General features: G+C 33.7%; 1 protein-coding gene and 1 long non-coding RNA gene across 4 annotated transcripts in view; one reads left to right on the top strand and one right to left on the bottom strand.

Annotated features, from left to right (window-relative positions):
* LOC127841072 (uncharacterized) overlaps window positions 1–20424 on the bottom strand; it is a 56806-nt gene extending 36382 nt beyond the window's left edge. The window contains exon 1 of one of the 3 annotated variants that reach the window (XM_052369614.1): window positions 19399–20424. The gene's annotated coding sequence lies outside the window, so the exon portion shown is untranslated. Of the gene's footprint in view, window positions 1–17123; window positions 17238–17394; window positions 17503–19398 lie in introns of those variants that run through there. The other 2 variants (XM_052369615.1, XM_052369616.1) reach the window with 2 other exon arrangements.
* Window positions 1430–3848, top strand: LOC127841087 (uncharacterized). Its single transcript, XR_008030698.1, has 5 exons — window positions 1430–1959; window positions 2403–2474; window positions 2670–2764; window positions 3385–3466; window positions 3758–3848. It is a non-coding gene; the product is annotated as an uncharacterized LOC127841087 (long non-coding RNA).
* Window positions 20425–20658: the final 234 nt, after the last annotated feature.

Raw genomic sequence — 20658 nt, 5'->3', positions numbered from 1 at the left:
TGTGAAAGCCAAGATAAAAACGTTAAAACAGAAAAAAAGTCTCACAATTGGTGTTCATACACGAACAAAATAAAACGTTCGGACTCGGAAAAAATTAATTGCGTTGACGCATTTTTTAAGAATGAATCATCAAAAACCGTTGAAACCCAGCAGGATTCGGAGGTACATGTAATCAACATCGATTAATACTGTCGGATTATTGTGAAAGTAAAAGTAGACAATCGGCAGCTGCCGCACCTTTCCCTGCCAATACTGTAGCAGATCTAGATCGTCAACCCATTCATCATGAAATTGAGATCATAGTATTGACATCGTTCCCCGGCCCCAGTTGAAAACATTTCCCATTATTAGATCTACACCTGCAACTTTTTTAGGACTTTGACTTTAATATCATACTTGTTCATGTGTTTAAGAACAAAAAGGTCAGAGACATGCCTCTTTTTCTAAAAAAAACCTGAAGTCTGTAGGTGAGTTATAGACATTGAAATGAACAGTTTTTATTTTTTCCCCAAATATGTCTCTTTCGCGCTCGATTTTCCCCTTTAACCCAGCGTCCAGCGTCTTCCCCTTTTTCTAAAAAAAACCCCTGCATTGAAACATGTTGAAAAATGCATTAAACACCATATTAGGAAACAAATTTATATATCATTAACATAATCAAGAACATGATCAAGGGAGGTAACACAGAAAAATATGTAATTTCTGGCCCACCATACTTTTGCAAAAGAACTATTTTTTGACTCAGGTTGTTTACATTTTTAATGAAATATTATAATTACATTATAAAGGAGTCTTTTTTCAGTCTTTGTAGTGTGTTATATTTAAGAATACTCTAACATTATATTCAACAGTGGGGTAGGTTGCAGCTGGTCTCCTTACATTTTTAAATGAAAGAAGACAAGAGTGCCAAACTGTCACAAGATATGCCCGTTTTAAGGCTTTGGACAACTTGATAACTTTACCATGACCCATATTTGAACTTGACCTACATATCATCTAGACACAACTTCTGACCAAAGTTGGTGAAGATCTGATGAACACTACTTTAATTAGAGAGCGGAAACCATGCTAAATGCTTGAAATGCACTAAGTGACCTGGTGACCAAGTTTTTAACCGGGCATGACCCATATTCGAACTTGACCTAGATATTGTCCAGATACAACTTCTGACCAAGTTTGGTGAAGATCGGATGAAAACTACTTCAATTAGAGAGCGGACACCATGCTAAATGCTTGAAATGCACTAAGTGACCCTGTGACCTAGTTTTTGACCCGGCATGACCCATATTGGAATTTGACCTAGATATTGCCTTGATATAACTTCTGATTAAGTTTGGTGAAGATCGGATAAAAACTATTTGAATTAGAGAGCGGACACTGCTGTGGACGGGGCCCGCCCGCCGCCAAGGTGAAACTATAATACTAGCAATAACCACGCACCTGCTATGCAAATTATTGCGCAATCGGTGTTCAGGCAAAAAGTTGACCGAAAAATGTGGGGTGTTTTTAACGCTTCACTACGAGCATGAAAGAAGTAATCCAAATGAAAAATTTGCATATGTGGGAGGAGATATGTCCAAATAAGCAGTATCTGACCTTGCCATGACCGGAAAATAAAAAATCATTGCTCAAAAGTGAAAGTAAAAAATTCGAAGGCCAATATTTTGCAGAAAGAAGGCAGATTCACTTGAAATTTAGCTTTTAATAAATCAATTATTGTGTTTTTTAATAAATCCTAACCATTTGAATCAGGTATATGCGCGTGAAATAATATATATTTATTTATTTCCAACACCACTATATCTGTGCAGTAGAGTTACTCCCCTTTGCGCAGAATTATTACATTGTTGTTACGGTGAATTCGGGAGCGATCTTTTGAGCAGTTTTACGGATATCCGTACGATAAACACAGTATTTGTTTGGAAGGAAGAGAAATCGTCTCATCTGGTATCGATGCAGGTATGAATTCATTTAAATCACCAAAATTATTGTGTTAATTATGTCAAAGAAAATCTGTTCCAGATCGTACCCGCGCCATGTCGTACCGGACTTGTAACAAATGTAACATGTAACTTCTGTGATTGATCATAATCATAAACTTAAAAGCTAAGTAACGTTATTAGTTTTAAGTTGATTATACATTTAGGGAGCATTATATTTCACACACCATCTCATTATTTGTTTTGTTAACGTGTTAAAACTGCTATTATTAATTTCAGTTCTCATTTCATTTACATGATTAATATACAAAAAATAAATGGATATTATTATATATAAAGGTTAGGTTCTAGAATTAACCTTTGCAAAATTGAGAATGCAATGCTAAGACTCGGTTATTATGTGTCGCAGGTTTTGTGCATACCGGTATTGAAATTTTATTTTATTTATTTTATATTTTATAGAGAACATGACTGACAAAGATCGACAGTGATTATGATTGGAGTTCACAAATACATGAGCACAGTTACATTGTGGTAAGTAACATTTTAAGCAGTTGCATGTTGAAGACATTGAATTTGATGGTTAACAATTATATCCTGAATTTAAACTTAATTATTTAATAATACAGAATATACACATGCCCCTACTGTAAGAAATAATATTATTGTGGGAAATGTAACTTGTAAGTATGATGACAAAAATATGTTTATGTCTGTTCATTTGCATAGATATCGGACTCTGAGGAGACACAACCACCTTCACCTTTCGTTAACAGGAATATTCCAGTGAAAGACCAGTTGTTCAACAGCCTTTTTTACAAACAGTATGTGTGACTGCATCTTATTATTAATTTTAATATTACCGGTACTATTAAAATTAAATTGGAAGTTACTTCATTTGGCAAAGGAATTCCAGTTATTTTATCATATGGCGCTACATTAAAAAGATTACTTAAATGGATGAAATATTAAATGCCCTTACAATTGGCTAATTTTGATATCCGAATGATTTTTTAGCAAACTTTGAAAAAAAGAAACATTGAATCAGTAAAAGCTTGACGTTGTAGAAAACATTTTCGGTTAAATGTTCTGTTCTTTCAGTTTGTCAGTATCACTTAATTAATATTTGCATGCAGTGCACAATTATATTTCAGCATCTTTGGAGTTCCTTTCATGAAGAAAACAAGCTCTTAATTAATGTATCGACAATTATTTAAATCCAAGAAGTTGTTTAAAGATATTGAGCTGTTACATGCATTCACATATTATGAGTTCGAAACTTCTTACAGTAATTTTTTTTTTTATTATTATTTTATTATATGTTTATCTTTTTTTGAATAGGTGTGTGTTGAACTATTCTAACAAACAGTGTTTCTGTTTCATCTTACAAAAGTATATAATATTTAATATAGCATTAATAAGTAATGGATTGTCGTTCTTTCAGAATTCCTGGTGCTGCCATTCCTAATCAACTGACATATCAGAATTCTGGATAAGAATTCAGATTACTGGCTGCATATTCAAACGTAAGTGTTTTTCCTGTTCAATTTAACTGCTAGTTCATAAATAAAATTTTGTTTAAGAGAAAAAATATTACTTTGACAATTTTCTTTAATACCAGGTTGTATCACATTTGTATTGGGTGGGTGGGGCAGTTGTACATGTTTTGGATAATGTTGTTTTTTTAAATACTAACCAAATAAGTTTGTTTTTTTTCAACATTTATTCTTGTTTTGTTGTAAATTATTTCAACTGTGATATTGAATCACATGCAAATTTGCAATTTAGAAAAATCAACTTTTTATTGTCTATTTCAGGAATTTTTGGGTCCTTCGTTTGGTGGGGGGTAACGTGTTTCAGACAGAATCCTGCCTGACCATCCAATTGCAAGGACATCTAACATAGCTGAAATGTATCTGTAATGAATTATTAAAAGTTTGGATAAAAAATGTGTTCTTAAATCATTATTTGAAACAAATTATACACCCAGGTTGACTTTTTTGAAAAAAATGATAAATTACAATTTTTACACAAGGGATTTTTCAATGTTTCCGCATTCACTAACATTACTTTAGGCAATGTAAGATAGACAAACCATACATATTTGGAAATGGTTTACAAATATCTATCAGAAAATGTATAATTTTACTGGGTTTATGTCAATTTTCAAAATCAGTGGTTATTGCTAATAATACGTCCCGTTTTTTTAAACGGGCGTATAAAAATGAGGCGGTCCATACAATAACCGAAAAGCACCGAAAAGCACCGAAAAGCACTCAATTTCTCTATATATATATGCAATATATCGTTTTTAGTGTATGTTAACGAGTTTAATTAGTAAGAAATGGTTATATGATTGTATGTTTATACTACATTGTGCCCAAAATGGTAAATATCGGCAATTACCGACCGAAAAGCACTTCATGTGGAAACCGAAAAGCACTCAATTTCTCGCTATATATATGAATATTTGCGTTTCTATTGTGTGTAAACGGATTAAATTAGTTATAAATGGTTATATTTCATGCATATTTATACTACCTTGGGTTTATTATGAGGTATTAAGCCCCAAAATTGGATAAATATCGGCAATATACCGACCGAAAAGCACTTCATGTGAAGACCGAAAAGCACTCAATTTCTCGCTATATATATGAATATTTGCGTTTCTATTGGGTGTAAACGGATTGAATTAGTTATAAATGGTTATATTTCATGCACATTTATACTACCTTGTGTTTATAACGAGGTATTAATGCCCGAAATTGGATAAATATCGGCAATATACCGACCGAAAAGCACTTCATGTGAAGACCGAAAAGCACTCAATTTCTCGCTATATATATAATATTTGCGTTCCTATTATGTGTAAACGGTTTAAATTAGTTATAAATGGTATATTGCATGCATATTTATACTACATTGTGTTTATAACGAGGTATTAATGCCCGAAATTGGATAAATATCGGCAATATACCGACCGAAAAGCACTTCATGTGAAGACCGAAAAGCACTAAATTTCTCGCTATATATGTGAATATTTGCGTTTCTATTGGGTGTAAACGGATTGAAATAGTTATAAATGGTTATATTTCATGCATATTTATACTACCTTGTGTTTATAACGAGGTATTAATGCCCGAAATTGGATAAATATCGGCAATATACCGACCGAAAAGCACTTCATGTGAAGACCGAAAAGCACTCAATTTCTCGCTATATATATATAATATTTGCGTTCCTATTATGTGTAAACGGTTTAAATTAGTTATAAATGGTATATTGCATGCATATTTATACTACCTTGTGTTTATTATGAGGTATTAATGCCCAAAATTGGTTAAATATTGGCAATATACCGACCGAAAAGCACTCCCGCGACAGCAGAGAATCACCGAAAAGCACTCAAGTTCTCTATATATACATGCAAGTTAACTATAAGGGCCGATTTTAATGGATTGAAAAGATGTACATATTTATTTAGTCAAAGTCTGTTCATATTGAAACTTAATTTTAATGTCTGAAGTCATCATTAACAACTTGTGAACGAACGGCCGGTACGCTTCTTTAATCAGCACAAAGCAGTTTGGAAATAGATTTTCGCACCTTCAATTAATTATATTCCAGATAATGGTAATGTAACGACTCGCCCCCTTAACGACTCGCCCCATAACGACTCGCCCCACTTTTTATAACGACTCGCCCCACATGTATAACAGAACAGAACAGAACAGAACAGAATAGTTTATTTTTGACTTAAGCATGTGAAGCTCATCGTCATTAACATACATATAAATAACAGCATGCGTTGAAGTACACACAAAAACACACATCATTTTAAAGAATAAATAATCTAAATAAACACGAAATAAACATAGTTCGTGAACATATTTCGTGAGAATGGTACATGGATGGGTTTAATACACAGTGGTCACACAATTTTATGCATATAGGTTTACAAATATAGGTATAATTACATATTTCTGACCTTATTTTTTTGTAAAAATGTATTTGTATTTAACACTACATATATATGACATTTTCTCTTATTTTAAAGCATGTTAAACAATACATGGCTAGCTTTCTTAATACAGTTTTGTTTGAGCTATTAAGTAGTTTAATAAACTTGAACATATTTGGCCGGATTCTATAATAGTTCGGAATTAATGCATTCCTAACATCATTATAATAAGGACATTTAAGAACAAAGTGAAATTCATCCTCGATGTCATTAAGGTTACATAATATACATTTGCGTTGATCTCTGTCAATATTCTGGTGTCTGCCCGTTTCTATGAATAATTTGTGAGAGGACAAACGTAATTTTGCAATAATGTTCCTATGTTTTTTGTTGACAACAATATCAAGATACGATGATCTTTCAAAAACCGGTTTGAGTTCCTTATATAGGATCATTGAGCTACACGACGTCACACTGACATCCCAGTTGGTAATATACTGGTCTCGTAATCTGTTTTTGAATAACGGGATAAAGTGATCATTGTTAACAGATTCGGGGAATAGCCATACATCGGTGAAACCGGTTTGGTTAAGAATGTCCCGTATTTTCGATGACCAATTGTTAGCATTATTTTTACGTTCAATTTCTAATCTTTGTAAAACTACAACTTGTTTAAGAATACAATTTCCCTGTTTCACAGTATGTAATTTCAAAAAATATTTAACCATCCTGACATATCTGTCGATATGCAAGGGAAATCGACCAACTTCGGCATATAGCGATAGTGAATTTGTTGACATTTTTACGTTCAATAGTCTTTTACAAAATTTACGATGAACGCGTTCAATATTTTCCGCTTTGATGGATCCCCAAACTTCGCAGTTATAGTTTAAAATGGATGAAACATATGCGTCAAATAAATTAAACATGATATTTATGGGTACGTTCATATCTTTCGTTAGGTTGAACAAAGAATGCATCGCTTTTAATGCTTTGCCATAAAGTGTATTTGTTGCGGGCACGAACGATCCGCCACTTGACATCACAATTCCAAGGTAATTAAAATTATTCACAATTTCTAGTTCTTGACCTTTATAAGTCCATTTGAATGCTTTACTGATTGAACCCCCTTTTCGGAATACCATGACCTTTGTTTTTTCAATGTTAACTGTTAAATTCCATTTATCGCAGTAGGCTTCTAAATTGTATAATGACTCTTGAAGACCCTCTTGTGTTTCAGAAAATAAAACCGCGTCGTCTGCGAATAATAAGAGATAGATAGATATTTGTTCTAATGTCATGCCGGCGTTTATTCCATTCTGCAGACTTAATTCGATGTCATTAATAAAGAGTGAAAACAATATGGGCGAGGTTATCTCCCCCTGAAATAGACCAACGTTACTATTGAATATGTCTGACAGTGAACCCATGTGTTTAACCTGTAATTTGACTTCATTGTACATGGATCGAATAAGGGTCAAGAGTTTACCGTCGATGCCCATATTAATCATTTTACTCCATAATTGACCGCGATTGATGACGTCATATGCTTTCCGGTAGTCAATATAGCAACAAAATAGTTTTTCTTTATTCTGCAACTGTCTTTCTATGAGGGCATTAAGAATAAATATTGCATCTACTGTGCTACAGTTTGGTTTAAAGCCGAATTGCGCATCCGTTAAAATGTCATTAGTTTCCGCCCATTGTTTAAGACGTTCATTAAGTATACTTGTAAACAGTTTGGCAAAACAACTATAACGACTCGCCCCACATATATAACGACTCGCCCTATCAAAATAAAATGTTATATTATATATGGTAATATATATGAAATCAATTCATAATATGAATTTAAGGTTCGGCATTGTTTGATAACCATCGTTCAGCGGTTTTTTGCCTTATACCTGACCTTAATGACGTCTATTGCAGGCATATTCTGAAAAGTAATAATTCTTATTTTATGATTTTTTTACATCTTTGTTCAGTGACAATATTATCATAAAGCAAGACTATTGGGTATCGGTACATTTGTCTCATGTCATACTTTCCTTTATATTTATAAAAAGAAGCAAAGGCTAAGATCATATCGACAATTAAAGATTCCCAGGTTAAATTACTCAAGAATTTAGGGATTATCGTTATAAAGAGACCGATGAATTAACAACATAATTGACAGGTACATTACCGCGGGCGGGTGATGACAATCAACAATACATGTGTCATAATCGCGAAAGCGTGAATATCTTGCTTCGTGGTAAAGATATTTTCATATATACGGGTATTGAAAGGTAAGAAAAATGAAAAAAGGTCTTTGCCGAAATTTTTTTTTTGCAGAAATTTTACGGACACAATTCATCTGTAAGATAATTTTTTATTTATAATTTTAAAATTACCATTATAATCTTAAATCTACCTATTTATTACCTGTTGATCTGAATACACAACACACGTTTTAAAAATCTTTTTTCATACTATAAAAATGCGTATCAGTCCTTTTGTGTTTTTCACACAAACTTTACTTTAAAATGCTAATCAAATGGCGTTTCTTTTAAATTTTGGTGTGAACAATTAGCGCGGAAAGTTTTCAATGGTTTCAAATAAACATTTAACGCTAATTAAATGGCGGTTCTTTTAATTTGTAGGTGTGAACAATTACCGCGGAAAATTTGCAATGGTTTCAAATAAACAAGAAACCATTTGTGATAAATCAATTAATTCCACGATTTGTTTAATTACTTAAATGGTTATAACTTAAATTGAGTAATACGTGCGACTGCGGAGTTTAGTATTTAAAGATGTATACATTATTATAGTATACCATTATTTTAAATTGATAATTCGACTAACACCATGCCTGCGCTTTGCACTCTGTATTTGCAGCGCAGCTGCTGGACTTGTGTTCAGCCATGTACGGACCTGTGCAAATAGTTGTTGTTGTTTGTGTAAATAGTGTTTAAATTTGTTATGAATAAAACGTTTGAATAAAATCATTTTCATAAATTCAATGTTGATAATATTAAGATATAATTATATTGATTACCCGGTACTGATGTATTACTGTCTTTTTGTAAATTTTTCTTATTATATCAATGTATTGATATTATTATACACACTGCGTAACTTTCTTTTTATTTATAAGTTGTTGTTGTTGTTGTTGTATATAAGTACATAATTAAGTATCTAATAAACCATCAACACAAAAAAAGTTGTTCTTATATATTTCTCTTTCTATTCATCTGTACTGTTTACATTTAACATAGATGCTAAAAATGTAACAATAAAAATGATGGGACGAGTCGTTATATATTATATACGCAAACACATAGTTATGTTACTGTGGTAACGCATAATATTAATTGCAAGAGTTGATAAAATTCCAGGTGTAGAAATCTTGAACATATCATGCAGGATGCGATACAGTATTCCAGTTTCTGTTGAAAGTTCCTGAAAAAGGTGACAGTTAAAGTAAAGCATTTTAACAAATTTCATCAAACTTCTAATTTGCCAAATCTTAAGATATTTTTTCAATACCCCACCAGTTTTTACCGACTTAAAACACAATAAAATCGAAATTAAATAAAAATCCTACCATATAAGTAATGATGGGGCGAGTCGTTATCTATGTGGGGCGAGTCGTTATACATGTGGGGCGAGTCGTTATAAAAGTGGGGCGAGTCGTTATAAAAAGTGGGGCGAGTCGTTATGGGGCGAGTCGTTAAGGGGGCGAGTCGTTAGTAAACCCCAGATAATGATGAGAAGTTGTGTTATGATCGGCGCCTTTCATTCATGTCCGAACAGTGCGGCTCGTGTGAATTAATGTACAGTTTTGTTGATTTACATGTGCTCAATTATTTATTCGATGTACGATGTGAATCTAATCTTAGTTTTAGTGCAGATTCGTTCATACGACACAAAGACACTATTTTATGTTACGGATCTTTTCGGTTTAGAGGACTGAGACATTCATGTTAAAAATCGAATATAATATATATTTTTTATAAATAACAGGTAGCAAGTTATAAATATATCGGCAATGTACCAACCGAAAAGCATTTCATGGTGTTTATCATCTTATACGTAAATTGATGTATATGTTTTAAGTATTTCTAATTGACGTGAAACTCTTGAATAGAAATTGCAGCATGACTTTTAGTTAATGTGCTTTGTATTAATAATAGCGATTTTAATCGTTCCATTAAAACCATTCATTGCGCGAGTATCTAGTGTACGCTGGTAACTTAACACGCATTTTATTATGACTATTAATTAACAGCTCAAACACAAATTTAAAAAGGGGCGTGTGCGTTAAATCAATTACAATGGATTATTGAAGATACAAAAAAATCAACATGTACACTTGAAATTCAATAGCTCCCCAAATGAGTGCAGAAAAAACAACGTGTCAACGTGTCACGTATATTTCCCCTCCCTTACCTACCTGAATTAATATTGCAAAAAAACGTGTCAGCAATGCTTCTCGTAGGACAATCCTCCCCCAATTAATGCAATAAAAACAACGTGTCAATATGGGACCCCAAAAACGCACATGGTTGCCGGGTTATGACCCCCTTTTCTCGCAGAAATGCAGGAAGAACCAAGTGTCAGCGTATAACACACAAGTTCCCCCAATTATTGCAGCAAAAACATGTCAACGCGTTCACATCTGGTCGGCGTCTGAGTATGGGGCCAGACCCGTATACGAAATGTATATATATACCCATATTTTAACATGTCTTCACCACTTGATATTTAAATTGTGTTTTTCGGTCAGGATAGCTTACAAAATGTCTGAATTTCCGTGCATTGAATGCACGTTAGAGTGCAATGAGGATACTATTCAGTGTAGTAATTGCAAAAATTGGCTTCATCGCCAGTGTACTAATTTAAATACTGAAGAATGTAAATCTTGGTCAGACAGAAATTTGAATTATTTGTGTAAATGTTGTGCATTCAGAGGAACGGATTATGATGCAGAAGGGTCGCTGACAAGGTAAGTGCATTAGAACGATAAGTTGTAGATTCCTATTACTGTTTTCAAAAAACAAAAAATGAAATAATGCAATGCTTAGATCCAAGATTTATTACATGTTATAATACAAATAATAATAATACATATCACCAATATTACATAAACATTATTGTAATGGAACTTAGCGTTTGACACTACATATGAGTCTTTGTAGTCGACACTGATACTTGCGCATGCCGTTGTTTCCCGGGGTACGGCTCTCCAAATGAACCAGATCTTTGGCATAGTCGGCAGGGAATTTAATATCAGGAAATTGTTCTTAAATGTTTTGGCTAAGCACTTGTTTATTTTGATTCTCTGTCTGTCGAAGACTATTTTCTGCAAGCCCGGACATTTTGAGAAATTTCCACGTGTCAGTATTTCTGTGATGTACACGTGCTCACATCCATTTCGTGATATGTCATTCACGATTTCGGTGATTCTTCTCACTATCTCTTTCGGTTGTGATGTAGGGGTAATGTCATTACCGCCGACAGCTACGATGACGATGTCCCCTTTTTCCTTTAACATCTTGCCGTACAGATCTGTGTTCATTCTGTCTGTTCTCAAACCGTATTGGCCGTACCATATTACATTATAAGGCACGTGTAGCCCTTTTCTCTCGTCGCAAAAGCAACATAGACGTTTGATGTAACTATCGCCGAACAATACTACTTTAGCCATTGTAGAAAAATATTCTGCCAGTTAGATTGTGTTGTTCTTATTTATATTAGTTGATACTGTTGAGTTAAAGATGTCAGCACAATTCAAGCTGACATAATAATATCAGTTTGTAAGATTTAATTCACACCTCTCGCTTATAAAGTATTCACTCAACGTGCTGGCACAATAGTATCTGTTTTTAATTATGTGTAATTGCATTCGCACCTCTCGCTTAACTCAACGTTCAAAGGCACGGGCACAATCACACTTTATTAGCGCCGTCTTTAAACCCTTTTAATCTCTAAAGAACAGATTAATTTGAACTTAATTAACAAAATTATTTTAACTAATGCAAGCTAGAATTAATATGTGACTACTTGCTATACAATCAGTATCATTCGAAAATGGATCGTATTTAATTGTGGTTCCTTCTTTGAACTTATGTTGGCGGCCGACTTTTAGAATAGCTAGTGCCAGTAATAAATGTATTTCTTTAAATTCACATGTTGTTTTATGGTATTTAATCAATCTTATATATATGTGACTACGTGCTAATTTTTGGAGAAATGAAAGATTCAAATGTGTCGTATATATATTTTATCCATGTATCATGTGTATTCAGTTTTCATGCGAAAATATATCTTATTTCTTAATTTCCACCATCACACTTTATTAGCGCAGCGCCGACTCAGTAAATTAATTAATGTATTAAAAAAAGTGCAACGGTGAGGTGGATCAATTGTTAGTGCACACCACTTCAGCAATAAATAAAAGTTATTTTGGCTGTAAATCCGATATTCTCCAATACAGTAGCCATGTTCCTGTGTATTGAGATGATAAGATCACCACAGCAGGTTGCTAATACACAGTGTAGACTGAAATGAAAACAGTTATTTTGGCTGTAAATCCAATTCCAGTACAGTAGCCATGTTCCTGTGTATTGAACTGATAAGATCACCACAGCAGGTTGCTAATACACCGTGTAGACTTCCACTGTTTTATTATAGTAATTGTTATTTACCTGCTTGGGATAAATGGTGTATTCATTCGGGTCTGATGGTGTATTGTAATATATATAATTCTGATAAGAAACAGTAGCACACAACAGGAATTTGGTTGATAAAAATAACTGATGTATTTATTGAAAGTGAAATTTGCCCAGAATAGTTGTATAAAATTTTTCGTCTAGCGGCCAAGTGCATTAATCCCGATCGCTGTTGGGTATTTTACTGTTTAGTAACACCTTAATACCATCATTTTTAAACTGATAACGGAAATAAAGAAATATCTTTTTTTTGTTAAGTATACGTGCTTGAATTAATGTTACATCTTTCATTGGAGATACATTGCGGCAGAGTTCTAGTTCGCAGCGTAATCAAGCTCCGTGTAATCGGTATCCTACAATAAATAAGTTTTTAATTATGTGTAATTTAACTCGCAACATTGCTTATCTCAACGTTCAATGGCCCGCGCACGTCACAAAATTTTAAAACATCATTATTGTTAAGTGTACATGCTTGATATATTCATAAAATAGCAGTTTTTTAAAAACAATCGGACTTTAACCTTTAATTTGATGCAAATGAACAGAAGAACTGATGTATTTATTAAACGTGAATAACATTTTGAACTAAAAATGTTTTGAATTAATGTTAATGCAAAAATAAATCTATAACATTATACCGCTGTTGGGTATTGTACTGTTAGTAACGCTCGATTGGTCATTGTCGGCTCGGGTAAAACTTACATGTACCCCGGGTACTCTTAAGTAACTCATACTCATGTTGATGCAGTTTTTCTTAACAGAAGTTTGTTTAAGATAATCGTTAGCGCGTTTTACGACATCGGATTTTGGGCGGGAAATACAACTGGGGTACAGTCTAATATCGACCGGGTACATGTAGGTAGTACCCGAGCCGACAATGACCAATCGAGCGTTAGTAAGCCATTAAAGCGGGTATATACGATTTTTTATATGTGTTTATTTGTAATATATTGATAAAATATGTTACAATTACACAAAATAGACAAGAAAAATTATACATTAAAGCCGAATTTCATAAAATGCAGCAAAGACAAATTAGCGGCCCGAGCCGATTGTGACAAACATATTTTCCTACAATAACCGAAGTATTCGTCTTTGTATTAGGATTGGAGTTAGTGTTCGTGTGTCGTATGAATAGATATCGTTGCAGAAATTCAAATAAACCGTTACACTAAGTTTAGATTCACTTTGTACATGTATGATATACATGCTGGCGAATTCGGCTGTACAGCCGTTTTCAATTCGAAATTAAATATCTGGCTTATTTCGCATTTTTCGACACATGTTCTTCTTAACTTTTATTTTAATTTATATTGAAATATATATATAATTAGTTTTTTACACATTTTATATAAATTCAAAATATTTGAGAAAATCGTATATACCCGCTTTGATACATACATTTTTAAAATGTGAACGGAAATAGGGAAATATCGTTTTTTGAGAAGTTTACGCGCTTTATTAAATGTTAGCTGTAGAAATTTAGTCAACTCTTCGGGACACCCTCTTTTTACAGACTTCGGGCCGCATTACAGTCAAAAAAGAAAAATGCATTGATAAATGCTGCTAAGTCCGAAAGGAAACTATTAGATGCGTATAATGTGGGATTACAGCAGACTGATGTTACGTTCCCGTCTTCAGACGCGGACAAGATGGCGATCAATATTCTGCACAAATTTCATCCTGCAATGATAGGGCATTACACACCTATAAAAACAATCGGTGACGGCAACTGTCTGTTTAGATCTATTTCAAAATGTTTGAATGGTAGTGAAGAGCAACATATTTTGTTGAGATTGTTATCTGCTCTTGAACTTATTGAAAACGAAAGTTACTACAAATCCGATCAGTTCCTCGCCGATGACAGAATACTTAAGGCGGAATATTCAAATTTGTTGCATGATGTTATAGGTCTATACACTTGGTCAGTCGTCGAGCTAATCTTTGTGGTAAGCGCAGTAATCAAAAAATGCATTAAGTCGTACTATCCGCCTCAGCCATTCTCGGACTATACGTCCGAAGTCTTAACACGGCGTGTTGTGGGTAGGGGATGTAAAGACATGTCACCTGATATAACAATAATGTGGTCTCAAATGTCTCGCTCGCTCGCTCCTGCAAACAAAATTTTAGTAAATGATGTTTCGCCACTCAGTGATGATATTAAAGTTACAAAGGTAGAAACATGTTCAATTCCTGCTAATGCAACTTTTGTGGTAATTGATGGTGACGACTCCGATTATGACCACTCGGAAACTGTTGAAAGGTCTTTTGAAAACTCATTGTCTGAGAGCAGTGATGCAAATCAGAATGATGAACTGACAAATGACCAAGCAACGGCTTCTGAGGCAGACAAAACTGTTACATTGTTTAGTGGGAAATTAAACTCTTCATTCATTGAAACGGAGAAAGCCGTTCACCTAATCAGTGACGACACTTTAAGCACATGCATTAAGCCCACTTTTCTCAGAACGCGCCTCATATATATATAGTGCTTTATTTTAAAACTTAAATCAATATTTAACGAAGTCATCATTGATAATATTAAATATAGAGAGAAATTGAGTGCTTGTGCTTTTTCTTTAAACTTAAATCAATATTTAACGAAGTCATTAATGACTAAATAAATATGTACATCTTTTCAATCCATTATAAACGGCACTTATAGCATAGTTTCGTTTATATATAGAGAAATTGAGTGCTTTTCGGTGATTCTGTGCTGTCGCGGGAGTGCTTTTCGGTGGCCACCTCATAATAAACACAAGGTAGTATAAATATGCATGAAATATAACCATTTATAACTAATTTAAACCGTTTACACACAATAGGAACGCAAATATTATATATATATAGCGAGAAATTGAGTGCTTTTCGGTCTTCACATGAAGTGCTTTTCGGTCGGTATATTGCCGATATTTATAAAATTTCGGGCATTTATACCTCGTTATAAACCCAAGGTAGTATAAATATGCATGAAATATAACCATTTATAACTAATTCAATCCGTTTACACCCAATAGAAACGCAAATATTCATATAAATAGCGAGAAATTGAGTGCTTTTCGGTCTTCACATGAAGTGCTTTTCGGTCGGTATATTGCCGATATTTATCCAATTTCGGGCATTAATACCGCATAATAAACACAAGGTAGTATAATTATGCATGAAATATAACCATTTATAACTAATTTAAACCGTTTACACACAATACAAACGCAAATATTCATATATATAGCGAGAAATTGAGTGCTATTCGGTCTTCACATGAAGTGCTTTTCGGTCGGTATATTGCCGATATTGATCCAATTTTGGGGCTTAATACCTCATAATAAACACAAGGTAGTATAAATATGCATGAAATATAACCATTTATAACTAATTTAAACCGTTTACACACAATAGAAACGCAAATATTCATATATATAGCGAGAAATTGAGTGCTTTTCGGTCTTCACATGAAGTGCTTTTCGGTCGGTTTATTGCCGATATTTATCCAATTTTGGGGCTTAATACCTCATAATAAACACAAGGTAGTATAAATATGCATGAAATATAACCATTTATAACTAATTTAAACCGTTTACACACAATAGAAACGCAAATATTCATATATAAAGCGAGAAATTGAGTGCTTTTCCGTCTTCACTTGAAGTGCTTTTCGGTCGGTATATTGCCGATATTTATCCAATTTTTGGGCTTAATACCTCATAATAAACCCAAGGTAGTATAAATATGCATGAAATATAACCATTTATAACTAATTTAAACCGTTTACACACAATAGAAACGCAAATATTCATATATATAGCGAGAAATTGAGTGCTTTTCGGTCTTCACTTGAAGTGCTTTTCGGTCGGTATATTGCCGATATTTATCCAATTTTTGGGCTTAATACCTCATAATAAACCCAAGGTAGTATAAATATGCATGAAATATAACCATTTATAACTAATTTAATCCGTTTACACACAATAGAAACGCAAATATTCATATATATAGCGAGAAATTGAGTGCTTTTCGGTTTCCACATGAAGTGCTTTTCGGTCGGTAATTGCCGATATTTACCATTTTGGGCACAATGTAGTATAAACATACAATCATATAACCATTTCTTACTAATTAAACTCGTTAACATACACTAAAAACGATATATTGCATATATATAGAGAGAAATTGAGTGCTTTTCGGTGCTTTTCGGTGCTTTTCGGTTATTGTATGGACCCAAAATGAGGACTTATGACGCCCAAGAAGAAAGTGGTTTTTGAGGTTATAAAATGTGATTATTTACTCTTTTTTAAATATTTCATAAGAACTGGTGCACTTATCAATGAAGTATATGTCATTTTAAGTGTGAATATTATTCCAAACGTCATATATAGATCTACAATGTTTTTATAAGGAATTATTTTTTTACATTACCCCACCCACTTTTTAAACTTTCAGAAAGTGATATGCCCTTAACCCGGAATGTGTCCCACCGCCCTTATCTTATAAACTAACTAGACTCACGGAAATTGGAACGAAGTTTGAAATAAAGCTGCAATTTTAAGCAATTTAGTTTTTACTGAAAGAAGTTCATTTGAAGTTGTGACTTATACAACTACAGCTTTTCAATATGGCGACCAAATTCGCGACGGGTTGTATATGGCCGGCAATTCTATCTATCGACATCTTTGGTTTCGACATAACATCCGATCTTTAAAATAAAATATCATATAAACAGTATCCAATAAATTCGTCCAGTAGAACTTTAATAGCATAACATAGTTATAAACCTTACCTTTCCATTGCTTAATCAGAGAGCTTTTACTTTGTTTCACAGCGAGTTATACCTAAGTCACGAGCGGGTATCAATTTTCAGAAAATACCGATTTACAGTTGCGGAAGCGCTATTTTTAGATTACGCAAGTACCCGGATGTTAAAATCCATCCAAAACGTCGAATCGCCATTGTTATAGACAGCTGATGCGTAAATTGTATTGTGTGTGATCAAAATAGCGTGAAATAATATAAAAATAGATTCAGAATGGATGACCTGAGTGAGATGACGCTTGAGAGATTCAGATTGTGGTCGATGCATGCACTTTAAGTGTTTTTATCGCACAGAAATAGGAGCGTGAATGGAACATTCGACGAGCTTTCAGCAAGGTATTGTAAACCACACTTGAACATACTTTTCGGAAGATTTCTGTTCACAAATGTCAAATAAAGTTCGTGATAGTTTTGCTTATTTATAAACAAGAAATATCTTTAAAAAAGATATACGGCGTTGATAGTTCAATGAATGAGATCAAGGATAGCGAATGTCTTTTTTTCTGTGCAGTTCTTAGCTGCATCACACGCAGTACGGGATGATACGCGGAGTTTACGCGGCTTATTTTACATTATTACATATTGCTGGTCATAAACCTATAGATACAAAACAGAAAACCAAAAGAAGAATGGAAGTGAAATTAAAACATACGAGTCAACCGGCCACACGAGAAGTTTCCGTATTTATAGGCGCGTTCTTCGAACAAACCTGTTTTAGTGGTTTGTCGGGCATTGCTATTTGATTCGATTATTAACAGTATCGATAATCATCGCGCTCATGCTTAATACATTGGTCAACATGGTGGAATAATTATTGTTAAATTAATCAAAAATAATATTTATCATTGTATTGTTGAAAACCCATTAAGAATCTACATATTTCTGGTCTAAAGAAAATTCCAGGTCACCTAGTTAACGGATAGCGTATTTATTATATAACTTTTATTTTACTGGCCGCGAACTCCGGTGATGACCTGTATATAAACTCTGACATCCATACACTGGCCGCGAATTGACTCGGGTTGAAATGCAATGTATTAAAGTGAGGCCTCGCTTCCACTTCTCTTTATACTTTTACATGTTAACATGTTGACAAGAATATGGAAGTAAGTACTAAATATGAGAACATAGCCTTTAAATATAAACGCGTTGCGCTGGTAATTCTCTGAAAATAAAAGGTGTACGCACAAACTGTATTGATGTCGAGATTTGAGTGTAAAACTGTTCTATCTATTAAGCCTTTTCATTAGAAATACAATTGTTTCATGCAGTAAAACAGTGTTACAAAGACGCGGATATGTTTCCAATGTTCTGGTGGAATACTCAAATCAGCCAATGGAATAAATGAAGTGTATTCATTCGTACCTAGCCGCGGGAAATTTTATTTGAATTTTATTGGACACTTACAAAGGTCAGGAGAGGTGAAAAGCTGGCTTAATACAGCTTACGCCGAAAAAAACACTGATAGGAGTTCTGATTGAATAAACATGCGCTGCACTTTACCTCATATGTATACGAGTTCTGATTGAATAAACATGCGCTGCAGCCTTACATAAACTTAGATCAAACTACAGAACTTAAATAAATAAATGATAGAATTTGGTTGATTTCTGGTTCTTAATGCTGATTTATTGGTTATTGTTACCTTCGAAAAATTTCATTTAAAACAAACGCATTTTCAGGGATTTGTAATACTCTCGTCAGACGACACTTGCCAATTAAGTCAGTAAAGGCGATGTGAGAAGTAAGGGGAACAACTCTTAAGAAGAACGAAAGGGCAAAAGGCAATGAGCAATGACATTGTATTTTTAAACTGTTCGATTTTTTAAAGAGTGTGTTTCTATCATATTTTGTATGTGTTATTTAGAAGTCTTCCAAACTAGTAATATGTTTCTCCACATTTTGTGATCGGAATATCATAATTAAAAATTGTGTTGTTTTTTTTGTAGAAACAAACAATAATTAGTCTTACCTGCAGGAAGCAGCGCCAGAATGGCCAAACAAAGGTAAATTCCTTGCATGAAGGAAAACACTATCGCCGCAGTCCAATATTAAACAGTTTTCTTAAAGCATAAATAAAATATTACTTCTCTGACGAAAGTCAGAATAGAATATGAGGACAGTTTCAAAATCCGCCCCTTTTTAATTATCAGAAAATGTTATCAGGGTATCACTGTCTTACATTTACCTGGTACGAACTTTTGGACCGTAAACACATGTACTTATATCGGTCTATCTATGATATCCATCGCAGTACCATTGGTGTATATGTTTATCGTCCGTTTATCATATATATGTATATGGTAAGCATGTATCAATGAGTCCCACAAAGATTGTTTGTGAATATTTAGAACTTGTGTACATGTCCTATATTGAAAATTACACAATTATTTATATAATTTTCGTTATTCAAATTAATGTCAGATACTGAAAGTTTGCTTCTAAGTTATACATATAAGTAAAAAAACGGTAGTCATTTTCGGAGAAGTTAAATAAAATTTAGAAACTTATTAATTTACTGAAATAGTTATCGGTACGTAAAATTTGATTAAATGCATGGCCCATTTGATATGCCGATTCGAAAATAAACGGATCACAAAGCGACCATGAACATGCAAATCGCAAGTACTGGTATTTAAGCTTGACTGTTTAACTACACGATATATATGTTGTCGTTCATCCGTCCGCATGAAAAAATAATATGAAATAAACATGATCGTCGATTTGAAGAAAATAAACAAAAACACAATTTGTCGCCTTGGCCTAGTGGATATGGTGTCCTAGTGGATATGGTGTCCGCCTAGCGACCGGGATGTCACGGGTTCGATCCCCACTGTGGGAGCGTTCTTAAGATCTACCCCATAGGCACCAGGAAACGGACCCGAACGCGTTTATAGGCTTTTAATTATGTAATCGAGCTAAAATAAATATTAAAACTAAAGCAATTGACGCATTTGGACCAGTCTCTAAATCAGGAAGTAAACCCGAAGTATTCCCACAAATGTTCATAAATAATCAAGTTATTTTCATCAGACAAATGTACCTGCAGGTCTTAAGAGGCAGCGCCACCGGGTTAAAAGGCTGCAACAAAGAGTGTCAACGTATTGAGAAATATGTAATAAACGCACATGTTCATTATAATCGATTTAATAGAGTGAATAAAAACGAATTGACGTTGACAGTCGCGTTGGTTGTGGATAATTGTTCCACATTTGTCCTCATTTGTGGTGTG

Source organism: Dreissena polymorpha, chromosome 8, assembly GCF_020536995.1.
Source record: "Dreissena polymorpha isolate Duluth1 chromosome 8, UMN_Dpol_1.0, whole genome shotgun sequence".
Lineage (NCBI taxonomy): Eukaryota > Metazoa > Mollusca > Bivalvia > Myida > Dreissenidae > Dreissena > Dreissena polymorpha.
This window is presented reverse-complemented; position numbering and strand designations above follow the sequence as displayed.